The 19942-nt window shown below is 42.6% G+C and overlaps 1 long non-coding RNA gene across 1 annotated transcript in view; it reads left to right on the forward strand.

Annotated features, from left to right (window-relative positions):
* Window positions 1–312: 312 nt before the first annotated feature.
* LOC149852263 (uncharacterized) overlaps window positions 313–19942 on the forward strand; it is a 46003-nt gene continuing 26373 nt past the window's right edge. The window contains exons 1-3 of the long non-coding RNA XR_016439294.1: window positions 313–422; window positions 8921–8990; window positions 12982–13125. This is a non-coding gene — a long non-coding RNA (uncharacterized LOC149852263). The remainder of the gene's footprint in view (window positions 423–8920; window positions 8991–12981; window positions 13126–19942) is intronic.

A 19942-nucleotide genomic window follows, 5' to 3' on the forward strand; every position in this document is an offset into this window, starting at 1 on the left:
ACAAAAGCACCATTATTAAAAGAAAACTTTCTGGTCTTCATAGTTAACAGTGCAAAATTTGTTTTGTAATAAATTACAAAATATATGCAAAACATGAAAACATAACCATGTGTTTGTTTAAAATAAAAAAAAAAATGTCAGCCCTCATCAGGGCAGGGATAGAATTTGTCTCTGATCACTTGCTCTGTGACTCATTTTGGGAAAGCATTTTGTTGGCTGCTGGTTGAATTCTGAAAATTTCTAAACCTTCATCTTGCAACACTCAGTGAAGCTGCCTCTCTTTCTGTTACAGATAGTGTACGACACAGGGCATGCAGTTATAATTTTATAAGGAAGATACTGCTCAGCCTTGCTTCTGACGGTGCCATCTTTCCCTTCAATCTCTTAAATGAAAATTCTACTGTCATCCTGCAGCCGCATAGGTGAGTTCAGCAGTTCCTTCTGTGGTCCAATTGTTCAGTAAAGAACTTCATCAGTCAAGAAAGACAGTCCAGAAAGACAGAGGGCATGTACAAAGCATTAAAGTCCATGTTGGCCATGAAAGCAAATCTACTTTTTCATTAAAGAGACTGGAGCTCCTAAAGATCCCAGCATCACAAACTTTTTAGAACTTTCCTGCATGAATGTTCATGAACCCATTACAGTGATTATCTAGGCTATGGAGCACAGTGAAGAAGTACCCCTTTCCATTTATGAACTTAGAGATGGGGCCTGGTTGGCAATGAATGAGAATCCGGCTTCCATCTGTCATCCAAGTACATGTCAGGAACCCCAATGCAGGCAAATCCATCAATTCCTTTCTTATAGCAAGGCTTAGGCATCATACTCACAGCAATTGTATAGAAACACTGCATGTTTCTCTCACAAGAATCCCAACTGTTGGTCTGCTCACACCAAATTGGTTAACTCTTAAATTAGTAGGCGTTGGGGTGACAGATTTACAGAGGGTGTGGCTAAATGGATCTAAACAGTTAGGAAGCTCTTAGGTTCATCTGATTCTGCTATATCTCCTGAAATGCTATGGTCACTGCTGGTCACCAGCAGTATTCCTCTTCCTAATGTGTGACAATAAGTGTCTCCACAGCTGAGTGCAAATGAAGCCCTTCTCATATAGACAAGGCCTCAGAAAATTGATGAGTCCTTGGTAAGCATGTATTCACAGAAGGTCTAGAACAGCAGTTCCCAACCTCGGGTCACAACACAAATGCCAGCAGCACTGCACACAAAGGATGAGCCGCGCCACATGCTGGGAGCTTCCCTGCCCCCAGGCTGCTGCTGCAGCCACACTCCACTCTCAGCAGTGGGTTGTGGCAAAAAAAGGTTGGGAACCACTGGTCTAGAAGTAGGCATATGAAAGTGCACATTTATTCCTGAAAACTGTTGCCCATGCAAGGTGGTATTCCACTGGTGTAGCTGGAAAGAAAAAGGAGATGGTGAAAATATCATAAGGGGCCTGGGAAGATCCTCTACTATGGTCTGCCCCATTTGAAAACCAGTCAAGTGCATTTCAGGAGTATTTCTGTAAGCCTGGCAGATACACTGTATCTGGTAGGGTGATTCAGCCATCTTCAGAGAAAACTACTCCATTGTAATCAGAGAGACTGGCTCTGTTTTGCTCTCAGTGGGTACATCTACACATGAAATTCAGGCACAATGACAAACTGTTGCAATTTGCAGCAAAATCAACTGCTCCCAGATGAAGCATTTACAGATGTGCCCAGGACTGCAGCAGTCTGAGCCAGGACAGAGCAGCTCTGAGCTGGCAAGGGACCCTAGGCTCTAGGTGGCAGTGTTGGGTGGTGCAAGGGCTGGCTGGGACACGTGGGAGCTACAATGCTGGGCTGGCTGGCAAGCAGCCCTTGTATTTTAGCACCCTCATGCCCAAGCCAGCCCATGTCACTACAGCTCATGTCAGACATGTACATTTCCATGCATTAAATTACTCTGCCATAGGATAGTACTGTCCCTGACAGTACTATGCTATGGTGGAGTTAATCCATTTACTGTGCCCTAATACTGGCACATGGGTAGACCATGACGCATTACTGCAGAGCTAATTAGTCAACTCTGCAGTAAAGAGCATGTGTAGATGGACCCAGTGGGGAAAGTATTTTAGCCAGGGGATCCACAAAACTCATATGAGAGTGTATCCCTGGCATTTGAACCCATGAAAGGTAATGACTGCCTGGCCATCGTGGGTAAGTGGGGTAGTGTGGAGTCTACATTCATGTCAACTCATTTCTTTCTGAAATAGGAAGGATATACATATGAATGGTGAAAGAGAAGAGCATGAATTTGAGTCCACATTAGTGTCAGTGGGGGTATTAGAGCAGAGATTCATATTTATGAAGTAAATGAGAAACAGAAGGAGGAGTGGTTCTATTTTCCCCAAGTAGGAAACATTTTGATTTTTTTAAAGTGTAAATGATGCATAAATGTTCTACAATAGGCCCCTAGGGGGCTCCTGAATGCAGGGCCCTGAAACACTGTAACACCGGTTCTAACCAATAGGGTATTCCAAGTCAGTTATGTTACACTGTGTAAGCAGGTGCTTGACACCTGATCAGTCATACTGGGTGTAGGAGGCAGACAATGACAGAGATGGTAATCAGTTCCAGGGTATTTAAAAAAAATGCAGATCATGTAGTCTCTGATTATGCAGGGTTCTTTACATCAATTTAATTTTATTTACAGGTGAGTTAACTTTAACTTCTTAAAATCACGCACTGAGTATTTATAGCACTTAATAGCAACTAGACACAACATTGAGGATATGATTATTGATATTTTTAATGATGGCACTAAAGTGCTGAACTGTTACAAAAAAGCTCTTTTAGCTTAATTCCTTTTATAGTTTGTATTAAAATAGTATAAGCCCATGATACAAATATTGTAATTGTTTTCCCTGTTTACATCAATCTTACAGCTGTTGCTTTGCTGGGATTAATTTGTCTCCAAGGGGTTTCAACACTATCCTCCCTGGTGCATTTTGAGAGCCTGTAATGTCATGTAATCGGGGCCATATTATTTTTGTCTAAATCTCTGGGAGTGATGTAAGAGGAAAAAGGAAACTAGCTAACTCCCAATCATTTGACCAAAGGTTAAATTAGTCTTGGCCTTCTCCCAGCTGGACTTGAAGGTTTTCAGTCAAACATTTGTTCCGCCCAGCTCAAAAAAAGAGAGTACCTCTCCTTTCTTTCTTTTGTTGTATCATTTTTCCGCCTCGAGATTTTTTAGAGTTATTTTCCTGCACGTTAATAGGCTTATTGCTTATAGAACAAACCTCTAGAAATGTGAGTCTCATCTCCTGGAGGGTCTCTCTTTTTTTTCCCAATGCCAGTAGATCTTATGGAATAAAATGGAAAAATAATCAAATGATAATATAAGTATGTCAGTTTATTCCATGAAATAACTATTGTTTACCAGACAGTTGATACTCTGTTTTATGGACAGTAGATGCAACTTTTAGGCATACTCTAGTCTTAAATGTTAAAAGGGTCTTCTGTAAGCTTTGCAAATGTGATCCTGATTTGGATGGTACTGTAAATTCTTGCAAAGGCAACAGTGGTAGTTGCCATTTTTGTTATCGTGGTAAAAACCTTCTTGTATACTATCCTTTTACAGGATCTCATTATGCTTTTAACACCAGAGTAGTGTGCAGCATTCCAGTAGTGCATCAAACAATACAGTAAGTCTGCTATCTGTTATATCCTCTCTCTGGGCACGTCTGTGTGCATTAATGTGCTGTAATTATGTCACATTAAGTTTAGTACCCATAACAGGTACTAAACTTAATGCACCGTAATTGGCACTACTGTACAGTAGTGCTGGCACACATCTTCTTTGTGATACTAATGCACAGTAGGCTAATTTTACTGCACATTAGCATGTTAGCATGGCTTGCACCACGATGTTCTAATGTGCAATAGAATTAATCTACTGTGCTTCTAGCGTCTCATGTAGACACGTCCATTGCATAGCAGTATGCTGGTTTAGAGTTGTTGTTTTTGTGTACACTTATGTTGCTGTGTGTTTATATTAGAAAAGGCAAGTCAGAGAAGTGCATCTTGCACTTACAGCAGAAGGCATTTTTTATTTCTTGTAGAGTACATTAGACAAGCATCCTGATCTAACTACAAGTTGACTTTGACTTTGTAAGTCTTGCTTTTTGATTATTGGTAACTTCTGTAGGAAAGGATCAGATGTTGGGTAGAGTTAGGATAGGTTTGGATTCTTATCAGTTCTTATTCTTTTGGAGCATGGGTTTAGAATGCCACAGAAGTAGACGTTCTCAGAAGATTTCTGTTCATTTGGAAGGGATCAGAGGCATCACAAAGCAAAATCCTTTGTCCCTCTCTATTAATAATTTTATATTCTGCTCTGCTGGCATCAAGGAAGAAGCTTTAAAGTAATGTGAAGGCATCTACTAGAGTATTAAGACCTAACATAAGGGTTCCATCTTCCTGCAGAAATTCAGGTTGTTTCTTAATCAGATTTGTGCTCCTTATTCCTAATACTGATACCCAACATTTCTACTGGGGAACTAGTTTAGCCAAGTTTAGTACTAGGAAGAGGGCTGAGATCAGAACTGTGAATCTTAAGTTACCCTTTAGAAGTACTGGTGGCTTTGGGAACATGATTACTTTTGTGATATGTTTTGGAATTCCTTCACCCTCCTTCAGCAGAGAGGCTACGGGACCTGAACCTGTTCAGCCTTCACAAGAGAAGGCTGAGAGGGAACCTAGTGGCCATGTATAAACTTACCGGGGGGGATCAGCAGGGAATGGGAGAGACCCTGTTCACCTGAGCACCTCCTGGAGTAATGAGAATAGCAGCCATAAGTTGTTTGAGAGTAGGTTCAAGCTGGACATTAGAAGACACTATTTCACAGTCAGGGCAGCTAGGATCTGGAACTAACTTCCAAGGGAAGTGGTGCTGGCTCCTACCTTGGGGGTCTTTAAGAGGAGGCTTGATAATTACCTAGCTGGGGTCATATGAACCCAGTATGCTCTCCTGCCCAGGGCAGGGGGTCAGACTTGAAGATCTACTTAGGTCCCTTCCGACCCTACATCTATGAATGTATGAATTTATGAATCTTGATTCAGGTTTCCAAACATTTTCAGTGCGTTACCTACTCAGGATGGGGCTTTTTGTACCTGTGAAATATATATTTTATTGTAATACTTGCACAGTTTTTTTATGAAAAAAATCTACAGTAAACCTAAATTACATTTAGAGGCCAGCTCACAGGTCAGTATTCTCTGTGTTTGTATTAGAGACCTGTATCCAAAGAGTTTTTCTGTAACTTGGTAGTCCACATTCAGATGTTAAGTTGTTATATAATGATCATAGAAAGAAAATTGACTGGTTAATTATTATTTTAAAGCCACATTATGACACACATCCTGTAAAATCCCATGCCTAGAATAGTTCATATTCCTAGGGATTGCTCTACATTCAGCAAACTTTTAAATGGCCCAAACTCTGAAAGATAGAATCTGCTCTATGGTGGTCATTTCTCTTTCGCTTAAATTTTGAATTGTAGATTTGGTTGGGATTGGGAAAATGTTCTCTGGAAATAATTAGAAAGCAATTGAGACTGATGTATTCGATAAATCATAACTGGGCTTAGCCTTGGTGATCTTAATATCTATCCAAGTTCTTCAGATAAAGCCAAGCTATTTTAATACTGATTATAAAATGTTTAAAACTATTCATTTTAACTATGAATCGCACACCACTGGTTATGACACATCACCCCTCCCTGGAACCTATACAGAAAATCCTCAAACAATTGCAACACATGCTAGAAGAAGACCCAGTTCTTAAAGAGAACCACCCATCCTAGCCTTGAACAAGCACCAAACCTCGCTAACCTCATCACCAGAAGCAAACTTCGTATGGCCCAAAACACACCAAATGGATCTAGACCATGCCATGACAAGAAATGTAAAACCTGCCAACATATCTCCACCACCCCGACAATTACTACATCCCACAACAAAACCATCAGCATTCCTGGATCTTACATCTGCCCCTCCAGAAATGTAATATATCTCATCTAATGGGCCAAATGCCCCGATGGAAAATATGTAGGAGAAACCAAACAACAACTATGTATGAGAACGAATGCACACCGGAAATTATCAAAGACAAGAATACCCAATTACCTGTCGGGGCACAGTTCTCAAAAGAAAACTACTCTCTCCAATCTCTCAGTTCTAACCCTCAAAGGGAATTTACAAAACACCTTTTACAGATGAGCCTACGAACTTCACTTCATCAATGTACTGGATATGAAAAATCATGAACTAAATATAGACATTAGATTTATGACACATTATAACCTGCCTGACAGCTGAGTCCCCAGGTACCTCTCCACTATTTACCAGCTACATTCATTCCCCTCCCCCCGCAACCTGTCTCTCTCTCACTGATTCCTCAATTCACATCTTCACTGACTGCCTTTCTTACATGCCTAACAGACTCTATTCATTCCATCCAGGAAGAGCACACACCAACTGCAGATGCTTCCTCAAGCCTGACAAAGGGTATTTGTGCCCAAAGGCTTGCAAAGAAGAATTTTTCCAACTATATGAGTTGGTCTAATAAAAAAATATCAGATTTACCCGAAGAACCTTGTCTGCCTAAAACTATTCATGACAGCTTCTTTCTTTAAACCCATGCAAATGATGTTGCAATGAGTTAAAGTGTGACCACATTGATTAATTCCTTTGACAGGTAGTGCATGTACCCTATTTTGGTATTAATACAGATATTATAGAAAATGAGGTCCTCCCAAGTAGTTCTGCTGATGGATTCTGTCTTATGGGAAAAATTGTTCAAGAGTGATCCTGCAAGCTGTTCTCCCTGAACTAACACAGTTTTGAAAGCATGGCAGGGGGTAGGGGATATACTACTCTCCACCCTTGGGAAGAGCACAGTTTGTATTTCATCACTTGTTTGTGCTGGCTAAAGCATATTATTGTTGTCTTGAAGGCAGCTGGATCATCCTAAAAGGTAAGAGTGCAACAGACTCTAATTGCACTGAAAAAGGAGAATAAACTAGAAATGAAAGCAAGAAGCTAAAAGCAGCTAATGTGGCTTAATGGGAACTTCTTAGTATCTGACAGTAAAAGAGGACTGGTGCTGGAAGTAAAAGAGGAGAAAATACTTATGTGACAAGAGACCCAAAAGTTTAGCAAAACCATGTGATAAGCAATTCTGTGACCAAATAACAAAATCTTGGTCATTGGGAAAAGATTGGATAAATAAAGGGAACCTTACATGTAAAATTCTTTCAGGTTGCTTTGGACTTTAGTGCTTTCATATGGATAAGGAATTAATATATTGAATTTAATGAGAAATTAATATAGTCACTACATGTGCTTATAAATATTCATACAACTGTAGCTTTATTTTTGTACTTTGTGAGTATCCTTCTCATTCTATACTATTCATGTGGGTCCACTTCAATATTTTAAATTATATGTGGGCTATTATACTGTCTCCAAAAAATAATATGTTATGTAGCGGGAGGCACTTCTCTGAGTAGTGAAACTTCAAAATATTTCATCTTTGCTATTTCTCAGTTTGAGCTAATCTGAGACCACTCAGATTGCCACTGCTGCACAACACACAAAACTTGCCATAAACAGCTAGGGTGGCATTGGTTCCCATTGGTTCTTGATTATGAGAGAGAATTCAAGGAATGGAATAAAGATTATAAAGTGAAAGAGTAAGTGAAAATATCATAACCCACTCGCAGCAGCATAGTGATGCAGCCTGGCTCCCAGGACACAGGAGTAGACCTGCTGTCTCTGTGCCACCGGCATCATTACAATTGTGCAGTGGCCAGTAGCAGATGTTTTTATTCAGCCTTGCCTCTCCCAGTTCAGCACCCATGGAGATTGCCCTGGTCTCCCTGCCCTGGTTATGGCACTACTCACTCAACCTCTGTAAGCAGTTAGGAGTTCCCATGGTGTATACAACACCTCTAGCAATACCCCTTAGTTCTTCTGAGACAATGGGAAAGTGTATGTCCAGTAGGGCTGTGCAAAGCTTTGGGTGCTGCTTCAATTTGGAGGAGATTCAGCCTGATTCAGCAGCTGAATCTCCAAATCCGAATTGAACTGGGGGACTAATTAAAAGGTCCAAATCAATTCAAAGCGCTCCAAATCAGTTTGGAAAAGATTCAGAGAGCTTTCGTGATTCGGTCAGTCCCTGCCAGCTGCAGCAGAGACTCTGAGCTGCTAAGTAGGGGCAGGGGAGCGGGGGCTGGAGAAGCGGGGAGGGGACCATAGGGGGACCCCCATCAGGGCTCCCCACAATGGCTGCCCCACCCACCCCAGCTCCTGGTGCTTTAAAAAAAAGCCCCCACTCCACCAGGTGCTGCTGGGCAGGAGGGGAGGGGGTGATCCCTGCTGCCCCGCACTTCTCCATGCTGTATGGGGGGGGGGTCTATCATGAGCCCCTGACCCCTGCCCACTCCCCCAGCCCCGCCCCATGACTGTCCCACCTGGCCAGCACTAGCACTTTAAGAAAAAGCAGAACAAAATACCTTGCGGGGCTTGCCCCTCCACTGGGCAGCAGCCTGTGAGTGGGGGCTTTTTTTTCAAAGTTCCAGGAGTTGGGTGGGGCGGGGCGGGGCGGGTCAGCCATAGCTGGGGCTGGGAGAGCGGGCGGGGGAGGGGCCTGGGTGATTCAGAGGTTTGGCTGATTCAGCAGCAGCTGAATCTCTGAATTGGATAGAGCCAAATTGATTCGGGACAGTGATTTGAATCACCAAATCGAATCATTGCCCCCCCCCCAAATTGGCTGAATCCAAATCCAAAGTGAATACTAGCCACTTCATACAGGCCTAATGTCCAGTAACCCTTACACCATCCTTCTCATTGTCTTATTTCTGTATCTATTCCAGGTACCTCAAGTTGAAAAAAATGCACCTGTTTTTTTTTAACTTCTGTGGGTTCAGGAGCAGTCTCAGAAGTGTAAGTATTGTGAGCTATAGACTTGTGGTCCCCTAGCAGCTGATAAGTCAGTTCAAAATAAGGAAGCAAGAAAAGAAGCTATGGGTGTCTTTACACATGCTTTATGGGTGGGAGTAGTAGTGGTGGTGGGGCGCTTTAATTAGAGTGGCTCTCAGGAGTTCTCAGGAGTTGCCCTAATTAAAGCGCACACAGCCTCTTGTGTATTCAGTGTCCTAAGCTTCAGAATGGTGAAGGGGGCACTTTAACTAAAGCTCATTACACATCATTTTGAAGCACATGGACATTGAATACATGAGCTACCGAGGCTGCTGGAGTGTGGTAATTAGCATGATTTTACAGTGCTATATACGTGCTTAAGTGCTTCCTTGAACTGGGGCCCCAAACCCTTGTTTAGGCATCTACATTTAGTGCTTACTCCACCAGAGCTTTCAACAAAGTTTTAAAATTGATTAATCAAGTCTGCTTTGATGCATTGCAATTCCAGCATGTCAGAGCAGATATCGCACACATCTACAGGCACCCTATGCTACCATTGGACCAGAAGACTAAAATTTCAGAAGTACCTAATGCCAGGATCTTCAGATGTATTTAGATGCCTGACTCCCAGTGATTTGTGGAGGTTGGCCAAACGACTTAGAGTATAGACAGATGTAACAAATGTGTCAGTATCAGCTGATCCTGGGATATGCTGATACCATAAAAATTATACCTGCATGGTAACTATAGAAATTCAGCAGAACTGACCCAATGTTAACCCAGCTTCATTCAGGATCAAAGTTAGTGTAGCTTAGTTTACTTGTATCCCTACAGGAGCAGGCAGATGTAACAGTTACAGCTAATAGCCCCTTCCTCTCCCCTTTTTGCATAGATAAAGCTGAATACAAGCATTCAGAGAGGTTTTCGGGAGATTAGATCATGTTAGAAATGGCTACTTTATCTACCTTAGTTCACCTGGGTGCAGACCTTACGTTTGTTAGGTGGATCTGCATGTGAACTGTACAGATGTTCAGAATAGTTAGATGCCCCCCCCCAACCCACTAATCCCTCCATCCCTACTTATTTTAAATTGGGTGACTATTTTTAACGTAATATAATTTCCCCTCTAACCTTCCCGAATGTCTGTATTCAGCTTTAAATATATGTTTTGCCATAGATGTGCCTAAATTGTTTTGTGCCAATAAACATGTACAGCTATAAGTGAAAGGGGACCTGATAATTTTGTGCCTACTCCAACAGACCTTTCAACAGTTTTAAAATAATTTCTACAGATTTTTGGAGACTGTCATCCATCTCAAACCGAATTTTGCATTTACAGCTATATGTGCAGATTTACCCCTTCAACCTATAGCAGGCTTTGCAAAACTATATATGTGCTTAAGTGCTTCCTTGAATCGAGGCCCCAAACCCTTGTTTAGGCATCTGAATAAGGGTGGTTAGAGTGTCCAGCACTTCTGGAAAATCAAACCACTCATTTGTGTGTGTAAATGGAGTCTCAATTCCTAATTTCTATATACAGATTAGAAAATTGTGACCGCAATATATGTGTGTATATCAAACAAACAAACAAAACTCTGCCATCATTTCCAACTAAGAAAAAAACCCATTTTGAAACAGGAAATAACTGAGCTACATTTCAGTAAACTGATACTGGTACTGAAAAGATAATTTGTCAAAAATCAGACCCTTGTGAAGCTTGATGGTGCTATTCATTGTTCAAGATATCCTGGACTTCAGCTGAGTCTGAAAATGTGGAAATAAATAGTCACCCTGGCTATAAATGGCAGATTTCTTTCAGGCCATTACTTAGTTGAGTATCAGACAATGTCTCAAATAGTCTTTTAATCTCAAAGACAGTCAAAGGATTTCCTTAATTTGTCTGGTCAAAAATGAAAAGTTTAAATATTCTCCATTTTTCAGACACCTAAAATTCCCATTCACTTCCCTGGGCTTTCCTGGGTGGGATGGTAACATGGTAAGCGTGGGCATGTATGTAGAGATTTGCCCTTTCTTCAAATAGATTTACCGCAGCACTCTGCAGTGTCACTGCTAAGACTCAGATGTCAGTTCACAGCCTTCTATGTAGCCTTGAATTAATTGCTAACTCTCTCCCTCTCTGTACCTCTGTAAATTGTGATGATACATATTTCCTTTTTCTGGTTTGTGTATTTAGATAGTAGGCTCGTCAAGGCCTGGGCTGTGCGAAACGCCATCATTTTGTTCTGATGTCCATTTCACCATTTTGAAGGGACAGTGTTTCATTTCATAGTTTTGTTTCGTTTCGAAATACTGTCCCATTTTGTTGAAACTGTTTTGCTCTTTTGACACATTTTGACATTTTGCCCATCAGCTATAATGGGGAATCATGCAAATGCCTAAAGCCTTGTCGTTTCTTGCCAGATCTGGATGCAAATTGCAGAAGTGGTAGCCCCTTCTGCGGGCATGAAGCCTGCCACAGATCGTTGCAGAGGTTTGTTGGAAACTGCGCCTCAGACTTCAAAAAGGAAAACGCGTGGCACTTGGTGGCAGCGGCAGCCTCCTGCCATCCGCACAGACGCGGCCGCGGGGCTGTGCCGGACCCTCCCGGGGGCGCGGGCCCGGGTCTGGGCGGCTGCGGGAGGCTGCCGCCGGGGACCAGCGCTGGGGCAGCAGGAGGCTGCTGGCATCGGCCCCGGGGCGGGAGGCGGCGAGAGCCAGGCCTGCGCTGCGGGGGCTCCGCAGCCCCGCGCCCGCGCCCGCGCCCGCACCCGCACCGCGCCGAGCGCCGCGGGGCTGGGAGCGCAGCCCTGGCTCTCGCGCCTCCTGCGCCCGGCTGCTTTGAAACTTCGGATGTTTCAGAGCTTTCAAGACATTTCACGTGCCGTCGTTTTGCTTCAAAGCTTTTGTTTTGTTTTGATTTCCCTCTCTGGAGCTCGAAATGCAGTGAAACAGCTTCAAAGCGAAACATTCCCGAAGTTTCGCACAGCCTTACTGTCTGCTGCGTTTGTAGCCACAATATGCTCCCATCTTTCTTGGGGTCTTTAGGTACTATTGTAATACAAACAACACTGTAACCAATTAGCCTGCTTTTTTACTTTCTTGTGCCGTGAAAAAGACAAGCAGAACAAAATACAAACACAATGAATGGGAAGATAAAAAACGTGGCAATCCATTCAGATTAAATGTAGTGGAATTAATTCAATTTCCTTAGGACTGTTTTGAAATAACCATTTACATAATAATTTTGGCTTCTTTAATTCTGGCAATCGTAGTTAATTAGCTGTGCACCTTCCCTTTCCTGATAGTTGTGAGAATATCTGTGGAGTGCTGCACAACTCTGAATATCCAAAAACTGCACAGCCCTGAATATTTTGGAAGTGCTGATCTAGTTCTCTGTTTCCTGAATGGTCCTGATCCATCTAAGGAACTGAGCCAGATCCCCAGATACGAACACTAAAAAGAAAGGAAAATTCTAAATCTAGTTCTTGTTCTTACAGTATTAATTTGAATGTAATTGGAAATTTTTCTTTTAAAATTCTTTAGTTGTAATTTCATTTAACATATTTTTCACTGAATCAAAAGTTTATGCAATTGCTTAGCTAATAGCTTGCCCCTTAATGTGATATGGACATGGTATGTGACTCAAGCTAATGTAAACAGACATTTCTTCCAGAGCTTTAACCACCTTCAACAACAGGGAAAGATTGGATTGTGGATGGAAACCTAGCCCGTCTTTTTGGGTGGCTTTTTAAAGGTTACAAAAACATTTTTGAACAATGAGTTGTGAATATGGAGTCCCTTCACCACTGTCTAATTTCCTGGCAAGAAAGGATGATAAAGTTATTTACTATGAAGCTTGATATCTGTAAATGGAAAAAAACAGCAGTCTGAATCAGTCATTTCCAATTTGTTAATATGAGAATTTACAGTGCAATACAGCCCTGATTTACTGAACTCTGGTTAAATGAAACAGTACACTGAAGCCTGCTTATGTTCCCTGTCTTCATTCTCTCAGTACACAGAATTCCAAGCTCCCCAAGTCCAAAGTACAATGAGCAACGTTTGCTGGCAAAGGAAGAGGCCTACCACCCTTATGCAAAGCAGAGGCAATCTCAAGTGAACCATATGCTCAATTGCATTGCATTCATCATTCTTCACTGTAAGCACATAATTAAGTTCCAGCTGAATTGGGACCTCTGGCCTTCACCCCTTTGTGTAAGAAGCTGTAGCAGCTATAATAGTTGTTGAACATGGCAACGTAAGACAGCAACTTAGTACAAGAAGATAAAATGGTTGGCCAGAAAGGAGAGAAATAATCTTTAAAAACTGACCATTAGAGAAAAAATGTATTTTCTCAAAACCACAGAAACAAGTTGGAAGCTTCCCATCGGCTTCTTTTTAGACATCAAAGTACGCTGGTGCCTGGCAGACCATTGCAAATGGGGTGGCTGTGTTTGTGTTCCTATTGCTTCTTACATCTTATTGCTTCTTACATTGTTCTTACGTTCTCTTGCTTCAGCAGCACAACTGATTGATTAGTGCACCCAAAAGCCGTTACTGGTAATTGATTAAATCTATCAAGCAATGAGCTATGTTTAATAAATGCTGTGATTACGGAATTTGGAATAGCTTTGTTAAATTGCCTTTATATTTCATTTAACACATGAAAAGGAAGCAAATAACAGTAAAAGGATAATATTTCAAGTTTGTGCTCACTTTCAAAAACAAATATGATCACAGTGAATGATCATAGGCAAGATAGAATCTTAAAGACATTATCAACCTTCAATATAATTTTGTTCCCTATCTAGCATTTGTGATTAAAGTCTGCTCTTCTTAATAGGAGTTTTGTCCAAGTAAGAATGGGGCCCTGAATGTTTGAAACTGTACGCTATAAGGCTAGCTGGTAATTAGTCTTCCCAGAATGGACATTATAAAAACAAAGCATTCAGCCATTTGTTGCTGTTCTGCCTAGGAGCACAGTTGGTTAAAATAGGGTCAGTTCCAAAATCCCTGAGAAAAAGATCAAGATGTTTTAAGTGCTTTTTGAAGCTAAAAGCACCCACTAGCCATTCATTTTATCATAGCTAGCAACCAACATTGTGTAGTAAAGGTGCATTTTTCTGAAGGAAAAAGGAGATTAGTGCTTTGTCACTGGCTGTCATGGCAGAGTATAACTGAAGAGTGACTTGAAATGCATATACACGCACACACATTATATGTATGTGCCTAGTGCAGCTGAGAAGGAAATTGGCTTAACATATTTGGCCCAGAATGTTGGCTTTTAAGCCACAGACCATCTGGGTTGGTTTTAAGGGAAGTAAAATAGTCAGCTGCTTACCCTGGTGAGAAAGTTAAGGGGGACAAAAAAATAAATTTGCAAATGTGAATCATCTTTTAGTCATTGATAATAATTGTTTTCTGTTAAAATTGGCCAGATTGAGGAACTGGCTGCTGGACAATGGCAGGCAATAAGCAATGCTTTTTGTTCATATGAGCCAGTTCATAATTGACTTCTGATAAGTTCCTAGACTAACTTCCATTTGTACATGTGCATAGTTGGCTACCTGTCTTCAGTATAGTATAATTCTCGTGCTGAAACTGAAACAACAATGGAAATATCACTCTGGAGCTTGATAGGGCAGAAGTAAAGCTGGAAGAGAAAGCAATAATGTGAAAGTGATGTCAAACACTTTTAAGATTTCTGAACTCAACTATTTGGCTTTCAATGGATATACTGAAATTTTCTAGGGGGTAACTCTTCAACCTCAATAAAGCAGTGTTCCTACTTCTGTAAATAATTTAGCAAAGAAATTGTTGCTTTTTCTAAGAGCCTGAAAAAATAGAATATGAAAAAAGTATCATCAGTGAGGGATCTCCAGCTATGGATGTGTCTTTGAGCAGTAAGTTGATACAATTACACAGTTATTTGAGGAATATGGAGGAATTTACAAAGGAGAAAACTTTTAGCATTGATGCTCTGAAAGATTATGCCAAATGGCCTGTAGTCAAGAGCAGAGTTCACCTTCTGCTTGAGAATGCTGGGCCAAGTTGTAAGGAGTGTCCTTTGGACAGTAATGGTGAAGAATTTCCAGATTTTCATTTCTCACATCAGCTTTCAAATAGAGAGCATGTAAAGCTAGACTGTCTTTGTTCCACTTCAGTTGATTCTGTTTATTGCTTCTGTTTTAAATTGCTTAACTTCAGAGAGTCTACTTAGCCAGGAATGATGTTCAACACTGGAAAACATATCAAGTATACTAGCAAAACATGAGAAATCAGGAAATCATATAAACAGCTATCACATAAGGAGATCAGAAATCAGACTGAAGCACAGTCATGATTGATAAAAAAAACTAGTGCCACATTAATCCTTTCATAGATCATTGGCAAGCTTTTGGAAAGTCTTTTTGACTTGATACACTCGTAAGGAATACAAAACATTCCCTTATGCGGTTCAATGGACCCATGATGGGAAATCTTTGAAATTTATGGGATTTCTTTGGAAATAAGACATTGTGACAATGATATTGAAGGAAATAATTAATAATTACCTAGGCAAAAACATTAAAAAAGAACATATTCAAATTCTTGAGAACCGGATCAAAGAGGAAATGATTGCTACCTTGAAAGCTTCCATGTGTTCTGTTATACTTGACTGCACAGAGGACAATGATTTTGTCTGCAAAAAAGCAAGTGAGGTGAGAGAAGACAGTGGTGTCATTGAAGAATACTGCTGTATTTTGGAATATAACAGATTCTACTGGCACTGGAATGACAGCAGTTCTCCTTGAGCAGTTAAAAGAAATGGGAATCTCACTTGATGTGAGAAGTCAGAGCAATCAAAGAGGGAGAAACATGTAAACCAAGTACAGCAGAGTTCAGAAGAAAATTTGAGACATTAACAAGGGAGTGATTTTTCTCCCTTGCAATGAAGTACAAATGTTTTCATCTTTCATTCAATGCCATAAATTGTTGCATTCAATGATGCCATAATTCTTTAGCTCCCCTCTAGTGGTGTGACCATTCACTACTACCCATTACTCCAGGCATCCTTCAGTCCATCTGCTCCCCTTGCAGGTTGTCTTTCTCTCACTCCCAAATGTTCCTACTTGACTGACCTGTTATACTTTGGTGTTATCCGTAGGTGTGTCTCTGAGGGAAGAAAGTCTTGCTTGTAGGCCATAACACCCTTTAAGACTGAGACCTCACTGGGTCTCCTGGCAATTTGTTTTCCTTTCTGCAAGATCCGTTAGGACTTGTTACCTACCCTTACATAACTCATTCTTTTCAGTTGCATTCTCTTAGTCTCTGCTGGGTCCTTTCCTGATCCAGCCTCTTCTCCTCAACCTTCCCCAGATAAGCCTCAATTGAACTTGGCTGTCTTTCTGGTCTGCTTGTGCCTTGGTCTGTTCCCCCAAGACTACTGGTGATGATACCAAAATTTCGGGTGAGGTGAGCACGCTAGTAGGGAGGGAAAGACTGCAGCAAGACCTGGATAGGTTACATGGGTGGGCTAACAAAAACAGGATGCGCTTCAATACTGACAAGTGCAGGGTGCTGCACCTGGGCAGTAGTAACCAGCAGCACACTTACAAGATGGGAAACTCCCTTCTTGAGAACACGGAGGCAGAAAGGGATCTTGGAGTCATTACTGACTCCAAGATGAACATGGGCCGACAATGCGAGGTCACGGTTGGCAGGGCTAACCGGACCTTGTCGTGCATCCACAGGTGCATCCCAAGTAGGGCCAAGGAGGTGATCCTCCCCCTCTATGCGACACCGGTCAGGCCACAGCTGGAGTACTGAGTCCAGTTCTGGGCGCCCCACTTCAGGAGGGATGTGGACAACATTGAGAGGGACCAGAGGAGGGCCACTTGCATGACCAGGGGACAACAGGGCAGGCCCTACAATGAGATACTGCGGGACCTGAACCTGTTCAGCCTTCACAAGAGAAGGCTGAGGGAGGACCTGGTAACCATCTATAAACTCATTAGTGGGGACATTGGTTGGGAGAGACCTTGTTTCCCCTAGCGCCTCCTGGCATAACAAGGAATAACGGCCACAAGTTGTTGGAGAGGAAGTTTAGATTAGACGTCTGTAAGAACTACTTCACAGTCCGGACGGCTAGGATCTGGACCCAACTTCCAAGGGAAGTGGTGTTGGCTCCTACCCTGGGGGTCTTTAAGAAGAGACTTGATGCTTATCTGGAGTCATTTGAGCCCAGTTTTTCTCCTGCTCAGGCAGGGGGGTTGGACTTGAAGATCTACAAGGTCCCTTCCAACCTGATTTCTATGATTCTATGACTTACTGGGCATGTCTTACTGAACATGCAATTAATACAAGGCATTAAACTCCAAACAGTTTAACATCTGCACATTCAAATGGTGTTCCTGGAACCAATACTCTGGAGCAATAAACTCCAGATTTTATTGTTGTTTGAACATGCTCCCAGGAGTGCAGCACAATGAGGTGGGTTGGAGAAGCCCTGGATGGCTAGGGGAGCCTGGGGGATCATCTGGCCGGGCTGGGGCTGCTTCTCCTGGCTCAATGTACTGCAGAGGGGCTGGTTGGGGTATGAGGATGTTTCAGTGTGGGGCTAGCTGGCAGGCAACTCCCTGCCACTGAAAGCACCTTCATGTCCTAGCCAGCCAGAGCAGCGTCTACACATGTGCCACTGTGGAGTTTTTTACTCTGCAGCAGGATAGTACTTGTAAATACTTGTAAAGCTGACTCTGCTTCTATACAAAAATAAGCTGTTGGCCTTATTGCCAAGCATCGGTAGCACCCTCAGGATTCCAGTAGACTTGCCTGTAAGTGTCACAAACACAGAACGGAGATGTACAGTCAGCAGGAAAGGCCACTGTACAAAGGAGCACACAGCACTGTAGACATTTTTTGCATTGTATGATAGTTTGGTGGTGGTCTTTGCTTTATTTTAACTGAAAGCCAAATTGCAGAGAGAGTGGATCTGGAAGACACCATCCGAGAGTTTGGACATATTAAAAAAGTAACATTCACTCACAATACTGGCTGCTAGACCCAAATGTTTTCTGGAAAAAAACCAAAAAGCCCCCTCAAAAAATAAAAAGCTGTGAAGTTCTAGCTGAATGTTTCATGTTCAAGTTCTTCACTCTGTTTCATATTTGCATGATCAACAAGCAGCAAGTGATGAAACTGTTTCCTCTAGGCAGTGTCTGCAAGTTGGAGAGAAAACTGGCTGGATCGTTGGGTTCAGCGGGTAGTAGTCAATGGCTTGATGTCTCGTTGGTAGCCAGTATCAAGTGGAGTGCCCCAGGGGTTGGTCCTGAGTCCAGTTTTGTTCAATATCTTCATCAGTGACCTGGAAGATGGGATGGAGTATACCCTTAACAAGTTTGCAGATGACACCAAGCTGTGGGGTGTAGTGGATATATTGGAGAGAAGGGCTAGGATTCAGAGAGACCTCAACAAATTGGAGGATTGGACCAAAAAAAAATCTCATGAGGTTGAGTAAGTACAAATGCAAAGTCTTACACTTAGAACAAAACAATCAGACGCTGGTTGGTACAGGCTGGTGACTGATTGGCCAAGCAGCCTCTCTGAAGAAAGGGACCAGGGGGTTACAGTGGACAATAACCTGAATGAGTCACCAGTGTGCCTTTGTTGCCAAGACGGCTAATGGCATACTGGGCTGCATTAGTAAGAGCATTGTCAGCAGATCAAGGGAAATGATTATTCCTCTCTGTTCAGCAATATGGCCCTCAACAGCTTGCCCAAACTTGGTAAGTGGCCCTCTGCCTGAAATAATTGCCTGGCCCGATGTAGACAATTTGGAGAGAGTTCAGCAGAGGGCAATAAAAATGGTTTGGGGGCTGGGGCACATGACTTACAAGGAGAGGCTGAGGGAATTGGGCTTTAGTCTGAAGAAGACTGAGGTGGGGACTTGCTAGCAGCCTTCAACTACCTGAAGGGGGTTTCAAAGAGGATGGAGCTAGACTGGGGTGGGAAATTATTTTGGGCGGAGGGCCACCTACTGAGTTTTGGCAAGCTGTCGAGGGCTGCATTGGTAGCCCCACCCCTTAACAGCCCCCTGGTTGCCAACTTGTGACCTGAAGTCCCACCCCCTAACCCCTGACCTTTGCCACCAGAAGTCCCCCTCCTTCCCCCTGGAAATACTCCTTTCAGAAAGAGGTTTTGCCATCTCAGAACTAGAAAAATACCACATTATATTCTAAAAATTGAACATCTACAGAATTCATTAATTTCATTTAAAAAAAATATGTTTGTCCTGATTTAGATGTGTTTGTGTAGTGTACATAGAGGTGATTGCACAATAGCTTAAAATGAAATCTTACTCTTGAATATTGTGGGGGATGGGTATAGGTTTGTGTGGGACTGTGAGTGTGTGGGTGTGTGGGGTGAGAGAGCATGTGGGTGTGTGTGGCTATATGGGTTGTGGGTGGGTATTGGGTTTGTGGGGGGCCGGGTCCCTAGGGTATGTGAGGGGATGTAAGTAGGGGGTCTGTGTGTATGGCAGTGCAAGGGGGGTGTATGTGTATGGTAGGGTGTGAGTGTGGGATTCAGCCTATGAACACACACACACACACACACACACACACACACACTGTCCCTACTTGCCCCCCACAAACACACACATAGTTCCTTCCTGTCTCCTCCACACACAAACACTGTCCCTGCCTGCACACATGCATGGATGCACATACACACACACACACACACACACACCCATACCAGTGGCCCTGTATTCCCTGGTCCGGCAATGCAGCTGGCAGCCACATGGTGCTGGAGCAGGGCAGGGGCAGGAAGGAAGTGAAATGGCTGGGGGTGGATGGGGCTGGGTTGTTCAGTCCTGCTGAGGCTCCCCCTGGGTCCTACTGCCCTTGTCTCGTCAGCTTTGACAGCCTCCTGGGGCAAATAAATATTAATTTTCTAAATTTTTTAGGGCCTCCATGGGCCAGATAGAATGGCCTGGT

The sequence above is a fragment of the Crocodylus siamensis genome, chromosome 15 (assembly GCF_052110815.1).
Source record: "Crocodylus siamensis isolate JL-2025a chromosome 15, ASM5211081v1, whole genome shotgun sequence".
NCBI classification, from domain to species: domain Eukaryota; kingdom Metazoa; phylum Chordata; order Crocodylia; family Crocodylidae; genus Crocodylus; species Crocodylus siamensis.